Source organism: Mustela nivalis, assembly GCF_964662115.1.
Source record: "Mustela nivalis genome assembly, chromosome: 2".
NCBI classification, from domain to species: Eukaryota; Metazoa; Chordata; class Mammalia; order Carnivora; family Mustelidae; genus Mustela; species Mustela nivalis.
Window position 1 is genome coordinate 14,404,690 of NC_139021.1, and position 27,818 is coordinate 14,432,507.

Below are 27,818 nucleotides of genomic sequence, written 5' to 3' on the forward strand. Positions count from 1 at the left end.
CTATACAGATTTATGTACATAGAAAGGGCTACTGGAAATGCCAACAGCAATTGGCTAATGTAGTGGTTAGCTAGAAAAATCCAGTAATGTTTTCTCTGTTTCAATAGATTATGGATAGCATTTTTATAATAATATGGAAAAAAGTCTTTTTTAATAAATTAAAAGACTTTTTTTTGTAGTTTCAGAGGTAGAGTTTAGCAATTTATCAGTTTCATATCACCCCTCGTGCTCATTACACCTCATGCCCTCCTTAATGTCCATCATCCAGTTACCCTATCCCTCCACCAACCTCCCCTCCAGCACCTACAGTCTGTTTCCTATAGCTAAGAGTCTCTTATGGCTCATCTCCCCTCTGATTTCATTTTATTTTATCAGGGGGAAAAAAAAAGTCTTTTAAAAAGCTACATCCTGGATAGAAAGAGAAAATAAGTATTTTGCTTTTATTATTTCTTTTTCATTTGTTCTGTTTTGCTTTAAGCATGATTATTCTTGAAAGTCTAAGAGTTTCTGCTTTGCACAGGGCAGTAGAGCCATTTCCAAGGTGTTCTGAGCATAAAGAATGGCAGGCTTTGAGCTCTCTCCCACCTCCTCTCTTACAGTGTTTTGCTTACACCTTGGGTAGTTATCCTCTCTTCCTGAAGAAAGATGTCTGGTAGAACAGGTAGCCATCTTTGCAAATGTGCCTTGGACTAGCTGTGGGTGTCTGAAATGGATTTTACTCAGTAAGGTTACAGTGGTGACATTATTGGTAGCTGTAATATTAATAATAATTAAAATGTCATCTACAGTCCTCTACTGTGAAACCTGAATAGGTGCCTGTCTGATTACACATGTTATCTAATTTAATGAATACATATTATAAAATTATGAGATAGGACAGTGAAATAAACTAAGACATGTATATAGGTTCAGTAATTTGCATAAAGTGACAATATGTGTGTGGCTGACACAGGATTCTGTCAAGATGCCTGGCCACAGAGCCCTGTTGCAGGGTTGCAGGGTTCTTGTCTCATGGAGTTAAAGAATGAATCTCGGACCAAAAGGGTGAAGTGAAGTGAAAGTTTATTAAGCAAAAGTGAGAACAGAAAGGAAAGAAAATGAGCTCTCTAGAGTGAGAGGGGTCCCTAATGGGTTGCCTTAGAGGGCTATTATGGCTGGTTTTTTATAGGACCTGACCAGGGAACTTGGTAAATTTCTTGTCAATATCAGGATGGGTTTCTGAATATCATGTCTCTATTTAGAACAAACATGGTGGACTTATAACTATCATGAGCACAAACAAGGGGTTCTTGTAAATATCATGTCTCTTTTTCCACTTCTGCAATTTCTGTGAGCCTGGTTATACATTTACCTGAGTGACTCTAGTCATATCACCTCATATCACCTCCTACCGGTCTCCCCTACTTAGGCTTGCCTGTCCCTTACTCAGTGCTCACCAAGCCCATGACTTTGTTCTATCCAGACTGACTACATGTACTTTGGGAAGAGAAGGTGCACATATCCAATTGTGCATTCAGTCTTCTTTGTCATCATTAGAAAGGATTATTAAGCAATGGACAAAATGCTTGTGGAGTGTGTCAAGGGGTCATGAACCCATCCAATGAGTGTTCATGATGTTATATTATTAGAGCTTCAAAGAATCATAGAGCTGCAAGAGGCTTAGAGGAAACAGAGGGCCTTTCATGGTTTTTTGCTTACCCAGTATTAATTACACTTCCTTTTGGAAATTATACCTGTATTTCCACTTGAGGAATTAACTCTTGCATAGTCATAGGCTGGTATTCCAAATAATCAAGTAATCTAGTCAAAAGGTTGAGTACACAAGAGATGAGGTTCATCATATGCTCCCTTTCTGGAATTTGAATATGAGTTAGCTTGGTGAAAAGACTGACAATAGCTAGAGCTCTCATTCATTCCAGAGATGGTAACTGGAGCTTCTGGATCTTCCTGAGTCCCATTCCAAACCAACTTTTTGGCCTCTCTTCACTTCTATATGTCCACTTTCCTGAATTAGCCTTTCAGTAAAATTTTCTCCTGGGTCCCAAATCCTAGAGCCCATTTGTGACTTTCATCCAAAATAGCCCAATGATCATATAAGCTTTAAGTCAAAACTTTTAGGAAACACAGGACTCATCAACTCAGTATTTCAGGTATTCCAGCTTTTTGTTTTATTGAAGAAATGCTTATGTAATATTCTTATATGCCAAAGCTCTACTCTAGGTACTTTATACATATAAATGTGCTGAATATCCCCAGTATTAGAGGAAATAACTATTTTGTAAAGCTGCTCTTTCATTCCTAGGCGGAAGCTCATGTTACAGGACAAGCGTTTCTTATATTTGACTAAAATTTGCTACCTCATTATTGTATCCTCTTGACCTTTGTCTGCAGTCCTCCCCACAAAACAATGCTGGATATGATCTCCTTTTGACTCCTATTTTTATGTAACAAGTTGTAAATTTAGACATATGGATGATCTACTCACAGACTCTAGTGTAAATCCTGCAACTCTAACTTGAGTGTCATCTGAGCTAAAGGACTCTCCCTCATCTGCTACCTTCATCTAGGATGCAACGATCAAGAATATTGCATTAGGGAATTCATAAAATCCTAATTTAAAAAAAACAGGGAAGTTTCATTTTTTAAAAATTCTATCACTGTCAATGAAAAAGAGAGTCTCAAGGCTTTATATCTTCAAATCCTTTCCATATAATGTCATCATTTACCCACATCCATGCATTATCTTCATTCATGCATTTATTCATTCAATAAATATTTATTGGGTATCTGTCAAGTACAAGACAGAGTGCTAGGTGGTTTGGGGTGTAAAACAATACATCAGATGTGGACATCTAACATCCAGATTAAAAAATTTAAAAATCAAACTTTCATTTACTTAGTGTACATGGAACCAGTACCCAAACGATTGATTTCTTTTTAATTTTTTTTACCTTGTTGTTTGTTGTTTTTCTTTTCCTCCATCTAACTCCTTTATGCTATGTAGACACAGCTAGTAAAGGTGAAATTCTTGGAAACTTCTTTTCTAGGACAATGCCCAAGGAGAATGGATGATATACTAGCTATTTAAAAACACAAGAAGAAGCTCCTTCTTAACTCCTGAAGGATCTCTTATGATTGTTCAATAAGAATTAATGATTGTTCTCCAGAAATTGTTCTAATCTTTATCTGTCCCTGTTCTAAAATGAGCTTTGAGAATATAGGTGAAGCACTTTTACAGCAACCTCCAAGCACAGCAAGAATGATTGAAGCACAACAAGATGAGAAGGAGAGGAAAGAAGAAGGTGCAGGGAATAGGAGGAGGGATTTTAATTATTTGTATTAATACTGCCAGAGATACCCCATGGTCTGGACCTATTTACTGCTCACATACCACCAAGAGATGATGACGGGAGATTCTTTAAAACCCACTTGTGGTAAGGTTGATATAGGAATACTGATTATAAAAGATGCTCACGGAAGTATCTCATTTCTCTTTAGATTTTAGAAGACAGCCTATATAATATTTGGTGGCAGACAACTTGGCAGGTCAATGTACATGAGAGATGCCTCACTTTCCTACCTTCCAGTCTATTCTAAAGAGAGATGGTAGATCAGCTCCAGTCCAGATTTGATGTTTTGAGTGAAGACAACTGATCATTGCATTCTAAGCAACATTTACTTTCCTTTCCTCTGTGGTTGTAAGTCAGTTACATTTGTTGTTTTCATAAAGAAAGATTATATCCCCAGACCTTTCTATATCTACCCTTTCTTCATGCCCATGTGTCAGTTAAATAATACTGATCCCCAAAGACTAGAAGTGTGGTGGAATGGAAGAGGCAGTGCAGAAAACATTGTATCGACTGCAAGAAAATCCAAAATATTCATGAAATTTAGGTGAATTTGTTTTCATGTATGATTAACAGTCTTTCTTTTCAAATATTTGATGACATTAGCCCATGCTTGCTCCAAAGATCAGGAGTGGACAATAGAGGAGACAAGAAGGGTCAAGTGCAGTGGAGGGTTTTCCTTGTTTAGCCTCCAACCTGTCTTTCCCTTTTGGGCTTAGAGCAAGCCAGGGAATAAGAGACTGTAACAAGCAAAAATAAATGTCTCCATTAGACATTAAGGACCCAAAGACGGGACTTCATTGTGCCATATGCATGTGGTCACCAGAAATACATTTGAGAGAAACCCTTCCAGTAGGTGTTGAGCTTATGGGTAGGTGATAAACATAAGAGTAGAAAATTGACCTCTGAACTCAGCCAACCAGGTCTGATTCTGAATTAAAGATCTTGGTTCTCACTTTGTGGCTGTGTCACCCCAGGCATGTTTTTTTCCCTCATCTAAGAAGTGGGGTCATAATCACAAATCATAGGTGATTGTGAGGATTATATATGCAAAATAAAGTGTTTTTTCCCTTCTTTTTCCATTTCTCATCTTTAAATCTGTGATGACAGTAATTATTTCACTTCATCTTATCTTTTTTTTTTTTTTAAAACAATTAGTTATTCTGCAGCCTTTGACTTAGAACCAAAATGCGGACTGGTGTGAGGGAAATTAGGTGATTTATAGTACACTTGGTACCCACATTATGAATGGGTAATATCCCAAAGGTTCATTTGTATGTAAGTCATTTACCATGTTCCAAGCACTGAGCAGATGCTAATTGTTGGGTGCCTTCCAGCTTAAAATGGCATCTGGCATTTGAGCAGTTCCTAATTCAGCTTTGTCCATTCTCCTGCTTCCCATGACAACAGTGACCAAGGCAAAAATGCATCCTTCCTGAAATTAAGACTTAAATTTTGAAATGATTCATAATATTTTTAAATTCAATGGACTATATTGCAATAAACAATCAAAATAACATCTACCCAGTCTTCAGCAAATAGTTTTATTCATGTTTAAAGTGTGCTTCAAAGAAGATTAGAAGAAAATTCTCCCATCTTGGATTATTCTTCTGATGAATACATTCAGGTTTCCATAAAATTAAAACAAGAGAAGTATTTTTCTAATGCATGAGCACTGATTCCATACACACACACACACACACACACACACACACACACACCCCTGCCCCCACCAGGTAATCAGTTGTCTTCCATCCCCAAGAAACCCAGCAAAGCAGAAAGTGTCAAGACTTTTGAAGGAAGATTTGGGAAGTATGATTGTCAACAGTAAACAGTGAAAGCAAGTGCAAAAAATATGTAAAAGCAGTGCATTTTGGAGTTTAGACAGAACATGTTATGAATGTAGTGAAGATGGGGAGATTTCCAGTTTGATAAAATAGAGGCATGTTACCCAGATATCTTACAGAAACCAGAAAATGGTTGGAGATCTTGCCCATCGCTCCAGTTGCAGAATGGCAATGGAAATCCAGCTTTAGACAAACAGGTAGCAGAGCTCAGGAAATCCACACACTTTTGGCAAACACCTGGTCTGTAGATACCTTACTTTATTCAAGACTGGGTAAGGAGTATTAATAAAATATTGAGCATATAAAATTATAAAAAGCAAAGGAAAATATAAGAACATGCTTCTGAAAATGAAATCTCACAAGCCAAAGGAAAATTTTTAAATTGAATATTCAATCAAATAAACCAAGAAAAAGAAAACGCTTTATTAAAATAGGAGAAAAAATTCCCAGAGGAAAGTCGTCTAAAATAAAAGAAGAACAGAATAGGATGAAAGCAAAATTGGGTGAGCTACAGGAATATGTATGCATTTTTCATGTCTATATACAAATTATGGAAAGATATAAATACTAAAAGTTGTTTATCTCTTGGCATTGAGATCCTAAGTGGTTTTAATTAATATTTTTTCCTTTTTTGCCTATGTGTTTTTAATTCTTTTACATAGTGAAGTTATATATTTTTAAAATAATTTTTTTTTAAATTTGGGTGAGTTAAAAAAAAAAAAAAAAGAAAGAAAAAATACCAAAACTCTGGTAGCAGAATATCAAACAGTAATGAAGGCAGATGGAAGCAGCAAAGATAAGAATGTGGAGGATCAAATCATAACAGTAGAGAAGAACTTGAGACAACAAAGACGAGAAAATAGAGAGGACAAGAGAAAAGGTGATTACATATGACTAGGAGAGAGAATGACCTGCCCATACTTGCAGAATAATACTGTGTCTGCAAAGGAAATTGATAAATGCAACAAAAGTATTTAGGAAATTTCTGAGTATTTAGGAGATCTCTGAACTGACAATGAAGGATGCCAGTGGAAACAGGTAATGTATGTTCTACAGAATCAGAGTCGTTTATGTAGACATATCCTGGCAGACCCATGAATTTCAAGTTTGAAGAAAAACACCCTACAAACATCTAGAAAGAATGCAAGCTTCTTTTACACAGGAACAAAAATGTAGACTAGATCTTTCTATAATAAAAGATTTCTCTTACAAAAGGACACTCATCTATAAAATAGAGGCCAAATGCTGCTAAGGAAACTCAATCATGATTAAAAGCTCAGGTTCCAAGGACTTAGTGAAATTAAATACCATGCAAAATGGTGCTCATGAGTCAAATGCTTATCTCACCCTAAAGGAAGAAATATTTGTTTTCTCCCATTTCAAGTTATGACACATGCAAATATTTTAAAACAGTCCCTATGGTCTCTCGTGCTTCTAAGCTGTACCATATGTGACTTTAATTAAAATTTCCTTTTTCTTCCTCCTTTATCTGTATTTCAAAGATGTCTTAGTTATGGAGCCCATATAATCTTGACCATCTCCATGCACAAACAGAAAGCAAATGTTTTCCTTAAGAGTTCCCTAGTGACTCTTTCACCAAGGGGTTTCAATAAATTCAGGGACCATGAATGTCTCCAAAAAGTTTATTAATTCTTCCCTTATGTTCATGGTCTTTATGGCAAACATTGAATCCTGTCTACTCCTTGTTCTCCACGACTCCCAATCTTCCCCAGATTGGATGAATGTACACTATGCCATCTCAATTTATTCCTTGTTTTCTCCATCTTATATAGTTTATCAATAGGCAACCTTAACTCCATCAAGTACATAATTGCTCAAAGAATAGATTGCATTATACCGGGACTAATGAGAGTCCTAATAGAGAGTCCTGGCTTGCAGCATTTTTTCATTCAACTACAGAGACTCTGTTTTATTTGGGAGAGAATGTAGTGTGTGGATTAGTTCCCCTGCACTAAATCCTGAGCTGAAGATGGCCTTCCCTTAAATAAAGGCAGTGCAGTAGAAGGAAAAAAAAATAATAATTAGTTGCACAGCATATGTCCTTAATAGTTTGATAAAGGACCACAAGGGGCATGGTGAAGGAGATGAGTATGGAAAGGATTCCTTTTTATTAAGCTTAGCAGGGGAGGAGGTTTAAGATATTCATTTCCATAGATAAACAAACAAGCCAAAGGAAAGGAACATCTGCTGGGAAGGGTTCCTCCAACATGTAGCAGATGTGTTTCAACAACAAAGCATATCCAAGAAGCATTTTAGCATTTAATTATTTAGCTATTTCACTGAGCTGAGGAGCAAGGAGATGGGGTGAACTGAGGAAGCATATTGTAAATTTACGAGCCTGGAAATTCAATTCTGAATGCAGTTTAAGTCTCCACATGCTGAGGTTTCTCTCAGAACATATGCTAACTGCTTTTTGATACACAGACCCCAAATGCATCCTTCCCATCCCACATGTGTGGCGGCTATCACTGTGAAGCAGCCTCCCCTCTCCATCCTCCCCACGACTCCCTCTTCTCTCCCTGTAACAACTTTCCACCTCTCATTGCTTCCGGTTTTCCTTTGCTCAAAACTCTTGCCCAGATAACAGTCTTTCTAAAATGCAAATCTGATCACTGGATGTGCAAAAGAGAAAGAGAGGGACCTGCATGAGAGCTTAAGGAAGGATTAGTCTGAAGCAAAAGAAATTGATTAGGGACAGGAGGAAGGAGTAAAATAAAGCAGAAGCTATCAATTAACCAAAGGGTTCAGAGAGGAGAGAAGAGTTCGGAATCATGCGCAATTTGCCTTCTCCTAGGAGGGGTGCCGGTGCCACAGGGGAGTACCAGTAAAGAAGGCTATACAAGTCTATGTGCAGGTTCTTGAAAGTTAGTCAAGGGGAGAGCAAAGCAGTCTTGTTAGGGTAGCCCAAGAGAAGCCAGGCAACCTGATCAGGGATTCTCTGTCATGCTCCTCCATTGCTGAGTGTAGAAATCCAGGGATGTTAGTGTGGTGTGCTGGAACTCCTACGTCTCTCTTACACCATTGATGAATGAACGGCATAGTCAGGATTGCAAAGTCCAGGGTAACCGAGTTATACAGCATGGAGTTAGGATGGGGAGGTTAGGATACACAGAAACATACCTCCCCTGCTAACTTAACAGAGGAGCAACTCTGGCTCAGAAATAATTTTGGTGGAGGACTAGGATCATGGTACAAGTGTCCCGTCTCTTTTATTACACTTAGGGTTTTTTCAGTCATCACTTTAGTTAGGATATTTTTAATTGCACATTCCAGAAAACTCACCTCATCTAATTTTAACAAAAACATCCAGCATTTGTGTAGCTTCAGGGAGGGCTTGATCCAGCACTCATGATACCAGTGATTAGGTTTCAGTTTCTCCCATCTCCTGGTTGCTTTTTGTTTCACGCTGGCTTCATGCTCAGGCCCACTGGTGAAGCATGGGGCAGCTTCTGATGCCCAGCACCTTCTCTCCCATCCCAGAGAAGAGAGAGCCTGCTTCTCCCTTGGCAGTTCTAGCCTACAGTTTACTGCTCTGATCACACCATGAACCCATCCCCAAAGCGGTCACTGCTGCCAAGCGAATGGGATGTCCTGGTTGGCAATGTCCAACCCACACATGTCCATCTCTGTGGACTACTTAATTCTAAATGTGTACACAGAAAGTGGAGAACAAATGTCTCCCTTGTAGGTAGGGGAACTATATAATTTATATAGTTTACTGGAAAACCAAGGCACTTTTTAGAATGAAGGGGTACTGTTAGTAATTAAACCACTGGATAAACAAAAACTGTACTGTTCCAGGCAACTCGGATGTACCATCACCCTAGCTGTAGGAAAGGCAACACTCTGTGTATAAAATGTATGCATATAAAATGTACATACCCATATATATTAGTGTGTGTATATATGCATACATCTCTATATACATATACATACATGTACATATGTATATGCATCGTTATAAAGTGTTCTAAAATTCTTATTTTCCATAAGGTCACAGAAAGTACTCTGGACTGTTTCAATGAAACATGTTCTTAGTTTTACATCTTTTTGGAACCAGTAGATTACTTCAAGCAAATCTCTTCACTTCTCAGTTCTCTGTTTCTTCATCTTTCAAGCACGGATATTGTACTGGGAAACTTCAGCTTCCTCTTCGGCTTTATAGTTCTCTGAGATGACATTATGATTCAAAGGTGGGACTAAACCCAGGAAGGTTGGGAGACCACTGACTTGACACAGATTTTATCGCATGTGTACGTATAATGTTGTTGGCTTGCTGTGGTGGATTTGATATTTTCAAAGCCGTAACAACAGAATGAGTAACAGCAGCAGCCATGTATCGTTGCGTATTATCTGCTAGGAATAGTACTGAGCTCGTTATATGTGATTTCATTTGTCCTCACACAACTCAATGAAGGAAGCATCATAACCCCCACTGAAGGATGAAACCATCACTCTCATCAGCCACCCAGCTAATACTGAAAATTTACCGAGGGCCTGACCATGTTCTAGGTACTGAGGAAATCATAATGGGCAAATTTAGTCGAGGTCTCAGATGTCACAGAATTTATATTCTTTGGAAGTAGAGCCATGAGGAGTTTGCCGAACTCTGATTCATTCCCTGCTGAAGGCGAGACCAGCTCCCAGAGCGATGCAGCAATCCATGGAAGGCCATTGTCCATGAAATGGCTCCATCTCTGTGAGGTCTCAGAGCAGGGGCTGGCTCTGGGCCTGTGGTCATGGTTGGTGAGCAGGGCTGGAAGTCAGCAAGGGGATTTGGATGTGGAGTGAGGAAAAGTGAGCACAAATTGGACCCCACTGCCCTCTGCTTCTATCCCTTACCACCTTTAACCAATGATGACCTTCAAAGAATGGTGATGACTCACTCCCACCTCATAGATCTCCATCTGGTTCTTTTTATTTTTTTAAGATTTTATTTATTTATCTATTTAAATGAGATAGAGAGTGCGTGATCAGGAGTGGGGGAAGTACAGAGGCAGAGGGACAAAGAGACGCCACACTGAGCACAGAGCCCAACACGGGGCTCAATTCCAGAACACGGAGATTGTGACCTGAGTCCCAAACAAAGAGTTGGACGCTCAACTGACTGAGCCACCCAGGTGTTTCCCTAACCTGGGACTTCATTTTTTTTTTAATACATTTTTTTTAAGATTTTTTTTTAATATTTATTAATTTGGCAGACAGAGATCACAAGTAGGCAGGGGGGGAAGAGGGGACGGTGTGGGGGGAGGAAGCAGGCTTCTGGCTGAACAGAGAGCCCGATGCAGGGCTCAATCCCAGGACTCTGAGATCATGACCTGAGCTGGAGGCAGAGGCTTTAACCCATTGAGCCACCCAGGCTTTAACCCATTGAGCCACCCAGGCCCCTAATCTGGGACTTTAAAGGAAGGGAATTCCAAGAAATCCAGCTCCAGTTTTGCTAAATTGACGTGACACAGCACCCCATCAAGGCAACGGGGACCTGTGGGTGGTAATGAATTAGAAAAGACAATAAAAAATAATTAAAAAACAATTAAAAAATAAAACTACCAGATACCAGCACGTAGACAATCACAGTAGAATGCTAGGCTCAAGCCACGGTGGCCACTTTAGAGGGACATTGCAAAACTTTTCAGTAGATACACGGAGAAGCAGAGCTGGATGCAGGCCATGTGGTTTTGGGGCCAATTATTTTATCTTCTACACAAATTCTCTGCAAACTTGAATGATAATAATAATTTCCTGGAGGCAGAGGATATGTCTTTAAAAAAACCAAATTCTTGGGCACCTCACGAGAACAACAGGATCAGAATCTCAAGGTTCTGGAACTTGTGGTTTTAATAAGCACCTGGGGTGGGATTTGGCAGGCCAATTTGGGGAACACTGAACCAGTGCTTCGCAAAAGAGTAATAAGTTCCTGAAATGGACTGCTCACGTATTTCTGAAAAGAAGACCAAATTATCCCTGGGTGAGTTTGAACCACCAACCTTTCAGCTAGCAACCGGATGTGCTAACCAGGTGCACCACAGAGACAACTGTGCATCTTAGCTATGGCTTTCGCTCCAACAGAGAAGTCACCTCTATGTGCCATTTTGTCTGGAATAAAACACAAGCACCCAGCGTTATGAGCACACACACACACACCACTGACTTTTCTGATTTATCATAAAAACTGTGTGTGTATGTGTGTGTGTGTGTGTGTTCAGGAAGCAGAACCAGCAAAGCTTTTTAACTCCTCAAAGGTACTTAAAAAGCCCTGTGTTTAGACATCTCAGCAACTCCCTCATCCACCTGGGAGAGACATGTGAATGAAAATGTGTTTCATTTATATGGAAAGGCTTTCAGGCTTTAGAAGCACAAGCTGAAAGGCAAAACTTCACCAATCGCAGTAGACATTCGTCAACATTAATGGAAACGTTCGCTTCCCCCAGTGCTGAGGGCTTCCAGGGGGATTAATTGTTTAATATTCACAAAGGACTTTGAAGATGAAAAGACCCACATAAAGGCTGAAAATGAACACTCACTTTGTTTGCTTTTCTTATCCTGGAGTTGAATCTGCAGAGCCACCAGGTCTTTGAAGCAGCTCCAAGATTATAATAATGATGACCACCCTTGGATTGGGGAGAACAGAGAGAGCAGAGAGGAATAATTTACCCTTAGCTATAATTTTAGTGAGTGCAAAAGCAAAGATTTTGGTATCACACAGAGTCCTGACTCTCCCACTTGCTAGCTGTGTGAACTTGGGCAAGTTACTTAGCTTCTCTGAGATTTTATCTTCTTAGCTGGAAAAATGGTATACTTCTGTCTACCTAGTTATTGTCCAATTTAGAGGTGTTTGAGGACTTAGGTAGTGCCTGGCATATTTTTATTACCCATGCAATTAAAATTATTGCTGCTATTGCCAATGTTTGTGGGATATTAATAAATAAGTTTTCCAAGACTTCATGCTGCAAAAGCCAGCACTAATCCAAATTAAATAAAAAAAGACAAAACAGGAAGAGGAGCCAGGCTGACCAGCTACAAATCTTTTGAATCATTTGTGAGTAATTGTGTGTATCTAAGAGAAGACTGAGCTGTTACTTACTCAAGATTTAAATAATTCTTTATTTCATAGTTGCTTTTTTTTTTTCTTCTCATATCCCAACTAATCCCTAACATAGCTCTTCTATCGACTCCCACTTATGTCCTCACTGTAATCTTTAATGTTATTGCAGTAGTTGGCAAGAGTTGAGAACTTAAGGAGTTTTCTCTGTGGATTGTTGGAGCAGCTCTTCATGGAATGGAACAGAGTAACCCCCTAAACTGTAAGATACTAGGGGAGGAGACACTTGTGTTTGGGCCCAAACCTGTCTCCATCTCATTAAGACATTGTAGATTATCTTTCCACTTTTGCCACATAAAGAGCCCTCCAGGGAATGACGTGGGAGTTGGCAAGAAGGGGTAGGAGAACTATAATATTTACTCTGCTTTGAATTCTGCTCAGATTTCATCCAGCTGGGGATCCACTGAACTCCATTGCCCAACTTCTGTTGACTCTCCCCTTGGATGGGAGGCTGCTTTTTCAATCATCTCAAGGAAATAATGACATAGAGATTGTTTTCCATGTGCCGATCACATCCACTCTCTGAACACAGTAGTTATGTGTCCATGAATTAGACCACAGTGCCATGGGGAGAGAAAGAGAAAATCAAGGACCCCCACAAGGCCCATCTTCTCTGATTTGGAAAACTTTTCTTTTTATAGTGCACTGATTTTCAGTGCAAGCTGCACTGCTTCTCTGATATGTACAATTAGGTAACTTGGGAAATAAAAACTGCAGTGCCAGAACACGATACCTGAAAGTCTGTGGTAGGGTTGCGGCTCTTCAGAAATCAAGAAGGAGTTAAGGAAACAGAAGCCAAGAGTTTCTCTCTGGTCTCCCTTGTAGATTACCATGTTATAGGAAGGAAGGGAATTAGGGGGAGGCTTGGAAAGGTAGCTTATAAAATCTTTAAGAAAACATTCTCCCTTTGAGTCAGGTCTAGAAAATATTAGAGGGCCACAATAATTGGGTTGTTGTGTGTGTGTGTTTTTTCTCCCTTGTTCAGGAATAATATTAATAATGAATAGCTCAGCAAAAGAACTATCTAAGTGTTTGAGATCCAGGAGAAAAGAAATTTTAATTAGGATGCAGAAGACCTGAGTTTGAGTACTACCATTAACAATAATTAGCTCTGTGATGTTGGGAAACTCAATTAAACTCTGCTGGCCTTTTTTTTTTTTTTTTTAACATAAAATGAGACAGCAAAAGAAGTTTTAACTAGACAACTCACAAAGCTTTCATAGGAATTTCTCTGCATGTGCATATTTTTCTCCAAGGACAAAACACATAGTTGTCATTATTTAGCTTCTCAGTGTCCTTAGTTGGGAGTTTGGAGTATGCTAGATCCTCGTGATCACATGTTGGTGGGGAATGGATTCCAGGCAGAGCATGGGGGTAGAGATTTGGCTCAAGGTCCAGGACCTTATAATACATGTCTTGTTTTGTTAAGGATTGATACCCATGGATATCCAAATGAAGAGTTCTAAGTATTGTTCAGGAATACTTAATCCAGAAATAATTAACATGTTCTATAGGGAGTGCCAAGAGCAGCAGCACAGCAACAACTGAGCATCCAGTAACAGCTCGAGATGAATACTGAGCACAGGCTATGTGCAAGTTGTGGGGTCCTGCTAGGAAGAGTAGGAACCAGTCTCCATGGCTTCAGAGGAGGCTTTTACTAGGAATGTAGAGCTGAAGAGGAGGAAACTAAGGCAGAAGTCCATCAGAGAGTGCAAAACAATAAAGAAAGGTGCCATCTGATGGAAATTTAGGCTCACCTGTATTTGGTGAACCAATGAATAGGTCTCGAACCTTCTATCTGGTGAACCAAAGTTGCAAATGTCTAACCTGAGAGCACCATGAGAAGTGAGCTGCTAGAGATCTCCCTTTAGCTGGAGTAACTTTAGCTGGAGTAACAGGTCCTAACACAAATGCAAAATTGGACAAAATAGATGAAACAATGATTTTAAGACAGTGGAGATGAGTAACGAAGGGCAGTGATTTCTAGGCTGTAGGAGACAATTTGGTGAACCCGACAGTTGCCCCAGTAAGAATATTTTCAGGCTGCAGTATAGACAAGGAGGGGAAACATAGGCAAAACCTGGCAGAATCCTTGAGTTGAAGAAACAGAGTCTGTGAAGACACAGGTGACTTTATTTTCAAGTGCTGGAGAGGAGAAAGCTGTACAGATAGGACTTTGCACACAAACAGAGCATCTCCATTGAATACCCACCAGAATACTGAATCCTGGTGAGGCCAAATACTTGAGGCCAGGAAGAGGTCCATCCAAAAGAATTGGGGGCAACAGTACTTAGTACTCACATGGAACCATTAACACTGCCTGCTGTTCTGATTATACCAAGTGTAAAGGAGAACCTGAAGGAACCTGAAGAAGGGCAGTGATGTGGTCAGATTGAATACAGCATAGTGGACTAATAAAAGGTAGGAAACCCAAATATAAGTAAGTGTGCAGGGGAAACTTTGTGGCACAGACAGTTGGGCATTGGACTCTTGGTTTTGCTTGGGTTGTGATTTCAGGGTCACGAGAGCAAGAGCCATGTGGATTCTAAATTCAGCATGGAGTCGGTTTGGGCTCTCTCTCCCTCTGCCCCTCCTCCACCCACACTCCATTTTTCTCTCTCTAAAATAAATAAATAAAATCTTGAAAAAATAAAAATAAATATACAAAATAAAAAGAGATTATTAACTTTTAAACATTTTTATCTTATTTTTATTTTGTATTTTCATTTTACTATCACATGCTAGGTCAATTACATGCACGAGTTTACTTAATCCAATCACGAACTGAGGTCGGAGGAAAAAAAATAAGTTCCTCAAGTTCACATAGTTAATAAGTAGATAAACCTGGATTCGAATGTAAATATGTGGTTCCAAAATCTGTACCTGGTCCCTAAATCTTACTGCTTTCTCTCCTGGCATTGACTAATCCAGTCCTGAAACTACAAACCAAAGTCTGATATTTGTGCTACAAGTCTAACTTGGAGAGCAAAGCTCTTGACTTGACACGTGACAACACATAAATATAATATTGATTAAAATAATAATAAATAGCATTTGTTTAATATTTAGTATGTATCCAGTCTATGTACTGTACCTGCACTCATGTATTTAATACTCCCATCAAGCAAGAAAGGAGTCTATTTATTTGTGCTTCCAGAGAGTCTAGCTGCCAGAACCCATATATTACCCACACAGACATTTCACGGTTCACTGCCCTTATATCAACTGGCCTCCTGACTTCAATGCAGAAAAGACATTAGCAGCACACCCAAGATTAATGTGGTAAAAAAAGGCAGCCCTGAAAGGAGAATAACATCACAGCTAATAAACAAGCTTCTCTTTAACTACTTCAAGATCTTTATTTAATGTACAAAATTCAGGGGTGCCTGAGTGGCTCAGTTGGTTAAGTGTCTGCCTTTGCCTCAAGTCATGATCTCAGGGTCCTGGGATCCAGTCCTGCTCAGTAGGGAGCCTGCTTCTCCCTCTCCCTGTCACTCCACCCTCCACCTGTGTTTTGTCTCTTACCTTCTCCCTCTCTCAAATAAATAAATAAAATCTTTAAAAAATTAATGTGCAAAGGGGGGAGACCCAGAGTTGTTCCTCCATACTAGGAGCAGCTGGAACCTTAACCAGAATAATGTGAACTTTGGTACTCTCCTGAGAACTGCATGATTTAAATATCATGTGCTGAGACCTATTTTACTGTTTTGTGATCAAGTCCAGGGCTTAGCACAATCTACTGCTCTTGTGGGGCACTGCCCCTCAGGTATGAACCATTGGCTATTCTTTGAGTCTGTGACTCCCTATCATCTTTTCTGCCCACAACTATCTACCCACTTCTCCTTTTTGCTGTTTCAAGATAAAAACAGGAATGAATTACGATGTGCTAACCAGTATGAAGTTCCCCACTTTCCAGTTATGAGAAGGGGCAGTGGACATTCAAGTTTCCCATTGACTCAAAAAAAGGGAACAAGGAAATAAGAGTTTCCAGGCAGTGTAGCCACTGAGGGTGGTGAATTTTGGTGGACAAAGTGATAGTCTCTCTATTATACTCGCATTTCATAATCGTATATTTCTCCATGTGTTGGGGGTGGGGAGAACAGAAACAGGGATGGAGAAGGGCAGTTATGGAGTATTAACTGTGTGTTTTTTCAATCCTAAGAAAGCTCTCAACAGACACTAATACCTGAGTATATAATTATGTAATTTTTTTCCTCCCTGTCCCTCAGACTGTCTCTCAACACAGTTCAACCCTAGAAAACTACCAATTTATTGAACTGACATTTACAATATATCCTATTAGCCTTCTATGAACAGTCTCTCAACGTGAACATTTCAATGGGAGGGGATCCTTATGTGTAACACCAGCATGCCATGTTTCAGATCATTCTAATTTTCTTGTATTAAACACATTAAATCTACTTTCAGTTCACATCTACCCACTGGTCCTAATTCTGCTTTCTGGTCCAAATGGAAAAATCAGCATAGATTGCTTTATATCCAGAAGATGGCTTTCACACTCCTCTCTACAGATATCCTTATTCCATTCAAATCCCTTCCTCTTCTATTTAAGAATGAAGTCTTTCAAGACACAATTATTCATTGAGTACTGTGTTTGGGCGGGGGGGGGTGAATAGTGAGAAAGCAAATCTTGTTCTTACATAACTTTCTATCCGGTAGAGGAGATAAGAAAGTGGCAATTAGGGGTGCCTGGGTGGCTCAGTGCGTTAAGGCTCTGCCTTCAACTCAGGTCATGATCCCAGGGTCCTGGGATGGAGCCCCACGTCTGCATCTGGCTCTCTGCTCAGTAGGGAGCCTGCTCCCCTACTTCCACCCCTCTGCCTGCCTCTCTGCCTACTTGTGCTCTCTCTCTGTCAAGTAAATAAATAAAATCTTAAAAAAAAAAAGTGGCAATTACAGCAAAGTGTGATAATGTGTTAAGACTGGGGAAGCTCAGGGGTATATGGAGGTATAAAGGAGGGGCCAAGAAACCCTGAAATCTGGAGGAGGGTTGTCCTGTCCAGAGCTTTCAAGATAAGTGAAGGCTGAGCTGACCCCTAGAACAGAGAGCAGGAATAGCAGGGAAGGGGTGGGTAGAAGGCAAGTGTGTAAGTGGAAATCAGGGGTAGGAAAGTGATGCGGTAAAAAGACTTGAATGCCCAAAGGATAAGAAATACTAATCAACAAGATCCAGCTATGGTGTGTGTGTGTGTGTGTGTGTGTGCACTCACACATGTATCTGGAGAAGCAAACATATACAAGAACCTGAGGACTTTTAAAAATTTTTCAGGTGATGTGGACATCCTTCCCAAGGGTTTGGGGTGAACTGTAGCAGTACAACCTGAGCACACTTGTATTTAGACAGACCACCTTCCTGCATAATGGATTGTGCATGACAGGTCAGGACCCCAGTCAGGAGCCCATTACTGTATGAAGCAAAAGGAGGTGAGTCGAAGCCAGGATGGTGGCATCATCTTGTCATCATCATGGTCACTCTCATCTAATTAAGCTCAGTTTTTCGAAGTTCTTCTGATGACCTAATACTTCAGAGTGAACAAAAGATTCCAGTTGAGACCTGGCCATTGCTAAATAAAGATGGGTTATCCCTTTGCTTGTTTTGGATACTGCAGAAAATAGTCACATTTTTTTTAATAGGGGGACCACTTTGTTTACTAATAATAACGCTGCAATAGGCTAGAACACATTATTCCTTTGGGGGGGCTGTATAGATGCATATATTCTTTCCCTGACAATTGTGATATTATTATTTTTTTTTAGTTCGGGTGTGGAATGTTACGTTTATGTTTGGTAGAGGAAATGGTTTTTAAGCTTTTACCAGTATTCCAGATTGATGAGAACCTTTTAGATTTTAGTTCTGATATCTAGATGATAATTCAGATTTAAAAGACTATGGTCTTTAAAGTCAGACAGACCTTGGATAATATACTGGCTTGGTCACGTATTAGAATTAGATGCTGAAGGACTTGACTTTCCTAACTGCAGTTTCGTTTTGTTTTGATTCTTTGATTGATTATATTATTACATGATATATGATTCTCTCTCTCTATACACACACACACACATATATATACAGTAGTGTCTTGTCTCCTTGTCCATGGGATATGTTCCAAGACCCCCAGTGGATTCCTGAAATCACAGAGAGTACCAAATCCTAAATATACTACTTTTTCCTATATATACATATATATCTATCACAAAAATTAATTTATAAATTATGCATACTAAGAGATTAATAATAATAACTAATAATAAAATAGAACAATGAAAACAATATACTGGCATAAAAGTTATATGAATGTCTCTAACTCAAAAAAACCTATTGAACTGTATTGACCCTTCTTGTGACCATGTGAGATCATAAGATGCCTGCGTGATAAGATGAAGTGAAGAGAATGATCCCTCTATTCCTTCACTTGGGAGAGGTAGTTGTCTCCTGTGATTGCCGTCTCTGTGTAACCTTTGTGCTTTCTTTCTCACTTTTCAAAAACAACATGACTAACTCCCTGATTAACCAGTTCTGTATATTGAATTCCCTATGTTAAAACCTGGTGTGGATCTGATTTCCTTACTAGATACCCCTTTCATCCCAATGTCCTATCACTGGAAATTTTTATATTCTTTGTGCTAAATACAAGGCAACCACGACAGGTCGTTGACATTTCCACCATGAAAACTCTCTCTTAGTACTAAGGCAAAATAGCTACAGAAATGTGGCAGAGTGCTTGCCAATGTGTACATCCAACCCCTGACTTCATAAACAGAAGTTTATTAGCCTCTTTGGTTTCCTGTCTTGGGTTTTGTTAATGGGACTTTGAATTGACCCAAGAGCAGAAGTTAATAGCTATTCAGAAGTTAACTCCCCATTATAGTACATATTATTTAACAAAGAATATTTGCTATTTACCAGGAAGTCTTTTTATTTATTTATTTATTTTTTTAAAGATTTTATTTATTTATTTGACAGAGAGAAATCACAAGCAGACAGAGAGAGGAGGAAGCAGGCTCCCCGCTGAGCAGAAAGCCCGATGCAGGACTCGATCCCAGGACCCTGAGATCATGACCAGAGCCGAAGGCAGCGGCTTAACCCACTGAGCCACCCAGGTGCCCTACCAGGAAGTCTTTAAGTGCTTTAAATGGATAAACTCATTTATCCCCAATAAATATATAGGAGAGTTTACTCTTTTCATCATCATCTCCATTATACAATAGGTCACAATAGACATTGTAGAGTTAAAAAATTGCTTTTAGTTTATTTTAGTGACTTGAAAAGATATGTCCACCCAGAACCTGTGAATCTCATCTATTTTGGACGAATGTTTTTTGTAGATGTAATTAAGTTAAAAAAATCTTGAGGTGACATCATCGTGCATTAAACTGAATGACAAAATTGAATAAGTGTCCCTTTAAATGAAGAAAAGTGACATGAAGACAGAGGAAGAGATTGGAGTGATACATCAACAAGCCAAGGAAAGCTGAGGATTGCTGGCTACCACAGAAACCTGGGAGAAAGGCATGGACCAGATTTCCTCTTGGAGCCTCTGGAAGAAACCCACTCTGATGACACTTTGATTTTGGACTTCTGGCTTCCAGACCATGAGCTAACAAATTTCTGTTGTTTTAAGTCACCGTGTTTATGGTAATTTGTTATGGCAGAATGAAACCAAAGCATTCATAGAGTTAGTAAGCATCAAAGCGGGGGCTTGAACCCAGCCAATCTGCTCCAGAGCATCGGTGCTCAACAAGGAAGGCATACCATCTTTTATCCTGCAAAAAGCAGTTGACATGATTTATGCTGAGTTATCTCAGTAGGAGGAGCAGAGAAGGTAAAAGCTATAAGATTTGAGAAAAATTTTATAGTTTCTCCCTTAGAACTGGGAATGGAATTGGAGTGTGGGGACCTCAAGGGTTAACCAACAGCACAGCCCCATCCCCCTGTATGGTGACTAGCCTCCCATTCCCTTAGAGATGAAATACCTCTGATGGGGTAGCTTGGTGATGCTGATGTGACAGACTATGAGGAGGGCTTCTAGAGCTACCAGGAAAGTCTGCTTATCCAAGTTTGGTAATAGCAGCTTGTGATCCTGAACCAGGAACACATCAGCCATAACTAGCAAAACCTCCTTGGGTAGTCTGCACTATGAAAGACCCAGGACAAAATCCCAGGGGAGTGGATGTGGTAGTCTTCTTAGTGAAGACTGATATGGACTTTTCTATTAGCCAGTGAGTAGGAACTTAAAGTAGATGCAATTTAATTTGGAGAAATTAATAAACTTATGAAAGTGACATTGATTTCACTTTATTGTTATAGGGAGCAAAGTTCATACCTGATATCCAGACATCTTTGTTAGTGCATATAAGATTTCACCAGTGGGCTCCCTTGGATGGATGAGAGATCAAGAATGTCCCCAAGTGAATACTTAAGTTATTGAAATTATATATAAAGTGTGTGTGGGTGTGTGGGTGTGTGGGTGGGTGTGGGTGTGTGTACCCACAACTTTGAAAATGTACTTTAAAAGGTTCACATCCTTCAGCAAGACAGGGACCACTAGCCTACATGAATTGAAAGGCACCTTCCAGTCCTGACATTTTTTTATTCAGTTATTCTGCAAGGGAATAGACTAGGAATCTGTACAATTCTTATTATCAAAGTACTAGTGAGGTAAATAGATGTTAAAAATTCACCTTCTACTCTCACTCTAGTTGAAGAATATAAAGACATATTCTGCTATTCTGCTATTCTGCTGTCCCTGTTCTTCTACAGCTAAAATATCTACCCCCTGCTGTATTTCATTGAATTGGCCTTTGTTCTGAGCACAGGACTCACGAGTTTTCAATATTGTTAATTTGTTTAATCCTGGATTATAACTAACAATGGTTAAATTTAGAAATCAGAGATTTTCAGGTTAGTAATATCATTCTTTCCATTAAGTAAACAACACAGCTCAGAGTATGAATTCAGGGAGAACTTATCATGTGCTCATAAAAACTTCATACTTATTTTTTATCCCCCAGGATATTGTAAGCAATACTTACATGAGACTGAATTCTGTGAGCCATGATGAAGATAGATAGGGCTCAGAGTTGTGACAGTTTTGTAGGAAAGTGGGGAGAAGAGGAATGGTTGACATTTAGAAATCTCCAGTTAAAACTTCAAGTTGATGGGTAGGTGGATGGAATGATATGTTTGGCAGAAAATAGTGAACATTGGTTTAAAAAGGTCAGGGTTCAGGGACAAGATTTTCATCCTAGGAGGAATGAGAGAAGCAAAGACAGATTAGGTTAAGACTCCCAATTCCAGTCCATTTAACTCAACATACAATTCTCAAGACTTTGTATCTTCCATACCTAATGCTTGGCCCTGGTGATACAAAGGTAAATGAGATTCCTTTTCCTGCCCTTGTAAAGCTCATGTTCTGGAGAGAGAGAAAGAAAGAGAGAGAACATTATGAACAATTAATTCGAATCCAATTTGAAAAGGGCTGTCAGAGAGGTATAAACAAGGCACCAAAGATAGGAAACCAGTAAGAAAAGACTTTTAAAGGGAGTGTATTAATTAGGGACATTATAGGTGATATAATTAATAGGCCTCAGCTATACAATAGCTCAAAATAAGTTTATGTCGGCTCATGTAACAGTATCAGTGAGTGAATGGGTCAGTTGATCGATTTTCCAACTACTCATCAGCAGCCAGAAAGGAGAAAAACACACAAATAAGCTAACTCAAAAGATTTTTATGAACCATACCCAAGATGTTAGTGTCGCCTAGGAAGTGATATTACATTCCATGCCTGAACTGAGACACAAAATGAAGCCTACCAACCCAGGAGGCTGAGAAATGTAAAGGAGTTGTGTGACCATGAAGAAGAGGAGAGCATGGATTTTTGCAAACAGCTAGCAATACCTAAGCAGAATTTTGTAGGACAAGAAAGAGTTCACTAGTTAGAAAGACTGAAGTTACACTCTGATTATATATAGAAATTTTCCAAACTCCACAGCAAAAGTGAACATTCTGTGCATTCCCAACTACCTACTGTTGGGTCCCCAATGTTGGTTCCCCCAATAATGTGTCCATGGTCAAAGGAGTGAGACTGCTACAAGGCTAAGGTCAAGCGAAGCTTTATTTCACGCCAAGCATCAAGAATCAAACTGATCGTCAAACAGACGGGTTGGGGCTGCCCCTTGCAGAGACAGTGACCCCTCTCTGTTTCACAGACTAGCTTTTATAGAGCAAAGTCCATGTGGTTGGGCCTGGCCACACACAGGTGACCAATGAAATTGTAACACACAGAGAAAGCTGCATAGTCATGCTAGGTGACCAACTGAATTACAATTTACCCTAGTAGACATTTGAACCAGCCTATCACCTTGGTCAGAATTGGCACCCAAAAGGTGCCCAAAGGCAGGGTCCATACTCCTTGCTAACTAGGGAGACAGTATGCACCCCTACTGATTGGATACCTCCACCTGACCTGAGCCACCCTCGTATTTGGGCTTTGTTACCTGGGATGGGTTTCCAGGACTTGTTTTTAAGTAAGTTCCTCGGGGGGGGGGGGGCGCAGAGTCAATTTAAGTTTTACAACAAAATGACCGTTCAGCCAGGGTGGGGCCGCTCTAGCTGAATAGGCCCTTACACTACCACTCACACCTTGCCACCCCTGAAAAATTTATTTTCTTAATTGTTTTCAAACACACTCTAGAGAAAGGAAAAAAGTAAAAACTTATTTATGTGCCTCTAGTGTTACATACATTTATATCATGATAAATAATTGCATGGCTGTAGTTTTCCCATGCTATAGTGTAATTTAAAGACAATCAATCTTTTATAAGGCTAGAGAATCAGAAAAATTTGAAAACATGTATGTCTTTTTCCATGTAGAGACAAACTAATTTAACTTACTGATTCAACAAGAGTCCATCCAGGAGAACAAAAACCATGCCAAGTAAATTAAATAGAGGACATTAGTACAGGGAATTAGTTACAAGGATGCTGGAAGAGATGAAAGAATAAAAGGGAAGGTGAAAAATAAAATTAGAAACTATAGGAGGCCACTTCCATTCTGAGGGCTGGAGGAAAAATGGCAGGAATGTATGGGTGGGAGATACTAGAACTGGAGCCAAGACAGAACACTAGAAGCTTGAATCAGGAGCTAAGCCCAAGGAGGGAGATCTTGGATAGTGGGAGGGAAGGTACTAGAGCCACTGAGAGACATTAACCATGGAAGAGAGAGGGAGAGATACACCAGCCCCCATCTCTGCCCTTTATTTAGTCAGCCCCTAGGGATTCCCACAGGCTCTTATAACATCTCTGTTTTTAGGGATCTGCTTCCCCATAATAAGGATGGAGGAAAGAGCATGAAATGGATTTGAAAACAAACAAGCAAGTGACTGGCCATTTACCTTAATTGTATTCAAGACAGCTAATCTTCCATTTAAGTCAATGATGAAGAGTAATTTTTATTCACTGCTTTGAGGGTTATAATGACACTGTTTTGTTGTACTGTTTTGTTGTTGTTCTTGTTACTTGTTGAAGTGGTGGAAGCTTTAGCAAGCTAGGTTAATAGAAAAACAGAACATGATATTTTTTTCTTTATAAGCTCTGCAATTAGGTCAGGAAAAGTGTAGAACATTAAGCTTTGGAAACAAAATAACCGTTTGATTTCTTCGCTCCACATCTGAAGATTCTAGCTGATGTAACTGAGAATAAAAATAATTAGATTGGTTTATATTTTTGTAGTTCTTTATGATAATGGAGTGAACAGTTCTGGATGTCTCAAAACATTTTCACAATCATCTTATTGTCAGATACTTACTAGAAAATCAGTAGATCCAAAAAGATTCCCTTTTTATAGGAGATGGAAAAAGCCTGGGGAGAGTAAGTACCTTGCACAAGGTCTCAGTTTTGGTTGTTGACATATCAAGAATGAGATCTGTTAACCTTAAAAAATAAAGTTCTCAGTAGTTTTACCAGCAAAAGTGGGTTTGTTTGAGAATAGCAGAGAATTGTAATTTGACAAAGCAAGCTCTAGCTAGTCAGGTAAACAAAGGGGAGGGAAGGGGGAGGCCAGAGGGGCTGTTGCAAAGAAAAAGCCCATTGGAATCAAGTGGGATTCCAAAGTACGGTAGCTTTCCATTGGTTGAGTTATGACGGTCTCTCATTGGCTGGGCTGTTGCTGGGGGAGAAGGAAAACCTTTGGTTCTCCTGCTGGGATAGTCAAGTAGTGGTTAAAGAAGTACTTGCTTGCAAGGTGAGTCTTTCTGTTAAGGCTCAATTTGACAAGGAGTGGTAGGGTGTGAGAGCTCCCCCTGCTGGCTTCTCTCTCTACTTTAGTGAGGTTTCCCTAGATGAATGGTCACAGATCCTAGCTCTCTAATTTTGAATACTTGCACTCTTTGCACTAAACTGGTGGCTGGGACCCTAAGGAGAACTTCCCTATTTTTCTCAGGTCATTCTTATCCACATTTAGTAGGCACTTTTTTCCACTGACACGCTGGGGAAACCTTACTAATGGCTCTCAGATTCTTAAGCCCTTCTACAATTGAATTGAATTGATTCAATTGTATTGAATTGATAATGGGCAATTGAATTGATAATGGAACTAGATATTCTCCCAAACAGACTCTGTATTAATTTCCTAATTACAGCTGCTGTGCAACCAGGTGACTGAAAATAACAGAAATTTATTGTTTCAGGGGTTTAGAGGATAGAAGGTAGAAATCAAGATGTTGGCAGGACCATGCCATTTCCCACACTGTGAAGCTTGTAGGTGAGAATACTTCCTTGCTTCTTCTAGCTTCTTGTGGTTGCAGGAAAACCTCAGAATTCCTGGGTTTATAGATGCTTCCAGTCTCTGCTTCCATCTTATCTTGTCCTCCTCCCCTGCACATCTGTGTCTGCATGTCCAAATTTCTCTCTTCTTAAAGGACACTACCTTTATTGAATTTACAACCTACCCTAATTCGATATAACTTTATTTTGACTGTATCTACAAAACCTTTCTTTTTAAGTTAGGTTCCAGTCACAAGTTCTGAGCAGACATAAATTTTGGAAAGGCACTATTTAATTCAGTGCAAAGGCTAAGCAGCGGCAAACTATGTTCCAAAAATCCATGAGGACAAAGTGGGCTTTAGCTAGTTTTAAATATTAGTGCTCTATTCTCAAGGTCCTATTCCTAACCCTCAGAAGATTTCATTTTAAGTATTTTAAAATATAATAAACTCTAGAGATATAGCTCCAGATACCAAGAGCACTAAATTTGAAGTTAGATAAACTTGAATTTGATTTTTAGCTTGGCTACCACCTGGTTCTCTATCTCAGTTTCTTTTTTGGAATCTTATTAATTGCACTGTCAATATTACATGTATATTTACATCATAGAAAGAGTTATATAAGATATGGAAGCAGCCCAAATGTCCATGGATGGATGGATAAAGAAGATGTGGGATATATATGTTGTATACACTGTGTGTGTGTGTGTGTGTGTATTTTTGGTGTGTGTGTGGACATTACACCACACACAGAAACAGTTAAGTATACTGCAAATTCTCTATGCTACAGAATTACAGGCCTTACAGTCATTATGGAAAACAGCCATTATTCATTACTTTCAAAGGTAATATAATTGAGATTAAAAGCAAATAAGACAGAGGCATCTGTTTGGGCCCATTCAAATTCCAAGAAATCTTGAAATAATAAAAAAAAATTGTGTAAATTTTGACATGCCTACAAAAGCTTGTGGGGAGACACAGTAAACAAAATAGATGAAAATGGAGCTGGGCACCTGGGGGCTCAGTTGGTTAAGTGACTGTCTTCAGCTCAGGTCATGATCAGAGTTCTGGGATCACATCCCACATTGGGCTCCCAGCTCTCTGGGGAATCTGCTTCTCCCTCTGACTTTCTCCCTTCTCATGCTCTCTCTCACTCTCTTACTCTCTCAAATAAATAAATAAAATCTTAAAAAAAAAAAAAAAAGAAATTGGAGCTATTCTGGGTGAAGCAGTTGTGGTGAGACAAAGACACTGTGACTTATCTCCACCTCTTCCCTCATCCCTGTAGAAAGCTTCCAAGCAACTCTTCACAAGCACCAGGCCTCAACATAGCACATCTCAAATATCACTGGATTTTTTTAAAAAAGCATTATAGAAATTATAGTTTTATCCATTACTAAAATTTTGATTGAAGATTTTGATATTGCAGTCCTGGGAATGCAGAAATTCTCAGGTTCAGATATATGCTCAGCTGGCTTTGGCTCCTAGTAATAAAGACGCTATTTCTGGACTCTAGTCTGTTCTATACATGACTGTGCCTACCTTGATGACAATATCACACATTGTGATGTAATTACACATAGAAATGTTTACTTAATTTCATTTTGGATTGTTTATTATAAGAGTATAGAAATGAAACAGATTTTCGTCAATGGTCTATCCTGCAACTTTGCTGAAATAATTTATAGGCTCTAATGTATTTTTTATGGGTTCTTTGGAATTTTCTATATATAAGACCACATCAAATGGGAAAATATAATTTTACTGCTTTATTTCCATTTTGGTTTTTGTTTCTTTTTTTTTCTTTCTTTCTTTTTTTTTTTTTTTTTTTTTTTGGTCTTACCTAATTTCTCTGGCTAGAACCTCCATACAGTGTTGAATAGATGTCATGAAAGCCGTCATCTTTGTCTTGTTCCTGATCTTAGGGGAAGAAAAGTGTCCATTATTTTAGCACTGAATATGGTGTTACTTGTGAATTTTCAATCAATACCCTTTATCATGTGGAATAAGTTGTATTCTATTTCTAGCTTATTCAGGGTTTTTAATCACAAAAGGGTGTTATATTTGGTCACGTGCTTTTTCTTCATGCATTGAGATGAGTGTGTATGTGTTTCCTCATTCTGTTAATGTGGTATACGACATTAAATGATTTCTTATTACAACTCTTACATTCCTGGAATAAATCCTACTTAGTCATGATGTATAATCCTCTTAATCTGCTGCTGGATTTGGTTTAACAGTATTTTGTTAGGGATTTTAAAATCTTTTTCTTTTTAAGTGTAATGAAGTTATAATTGTGATGCAACTAATATTTCTTCAATGACATTATGTCATCCAGCGAATCCTAATCACAGCTCATTTATAGAAAAATTGCAGTGTCTTTCTGAACTTCAGAGTTACGCCTCTTTATATTGCTTTGAAAGGCACTATAATTTAGGTTTTTATTCATCTACACTGCAATTTCTCCAAAATTAGCCTGAGATCAATAGCCTACTTTGTCCAAATGCAGGTGATTTCATAGAAAATGTATTATTTCCCTTTGATATTTAAATTCCAGCTTTGCCCATTGTAAAATCTTAAGGATTATCAATTAAGAACCCTGTGATAGCTTGAAGGTCATCCTCCTGAATTACAGTCTTGTAGACTTAGGTTCTGGAGTCAGACAGGCCTGGATTTGAATCAAGATTCAAATACAGTACTTGGGAGGTTTTAGAC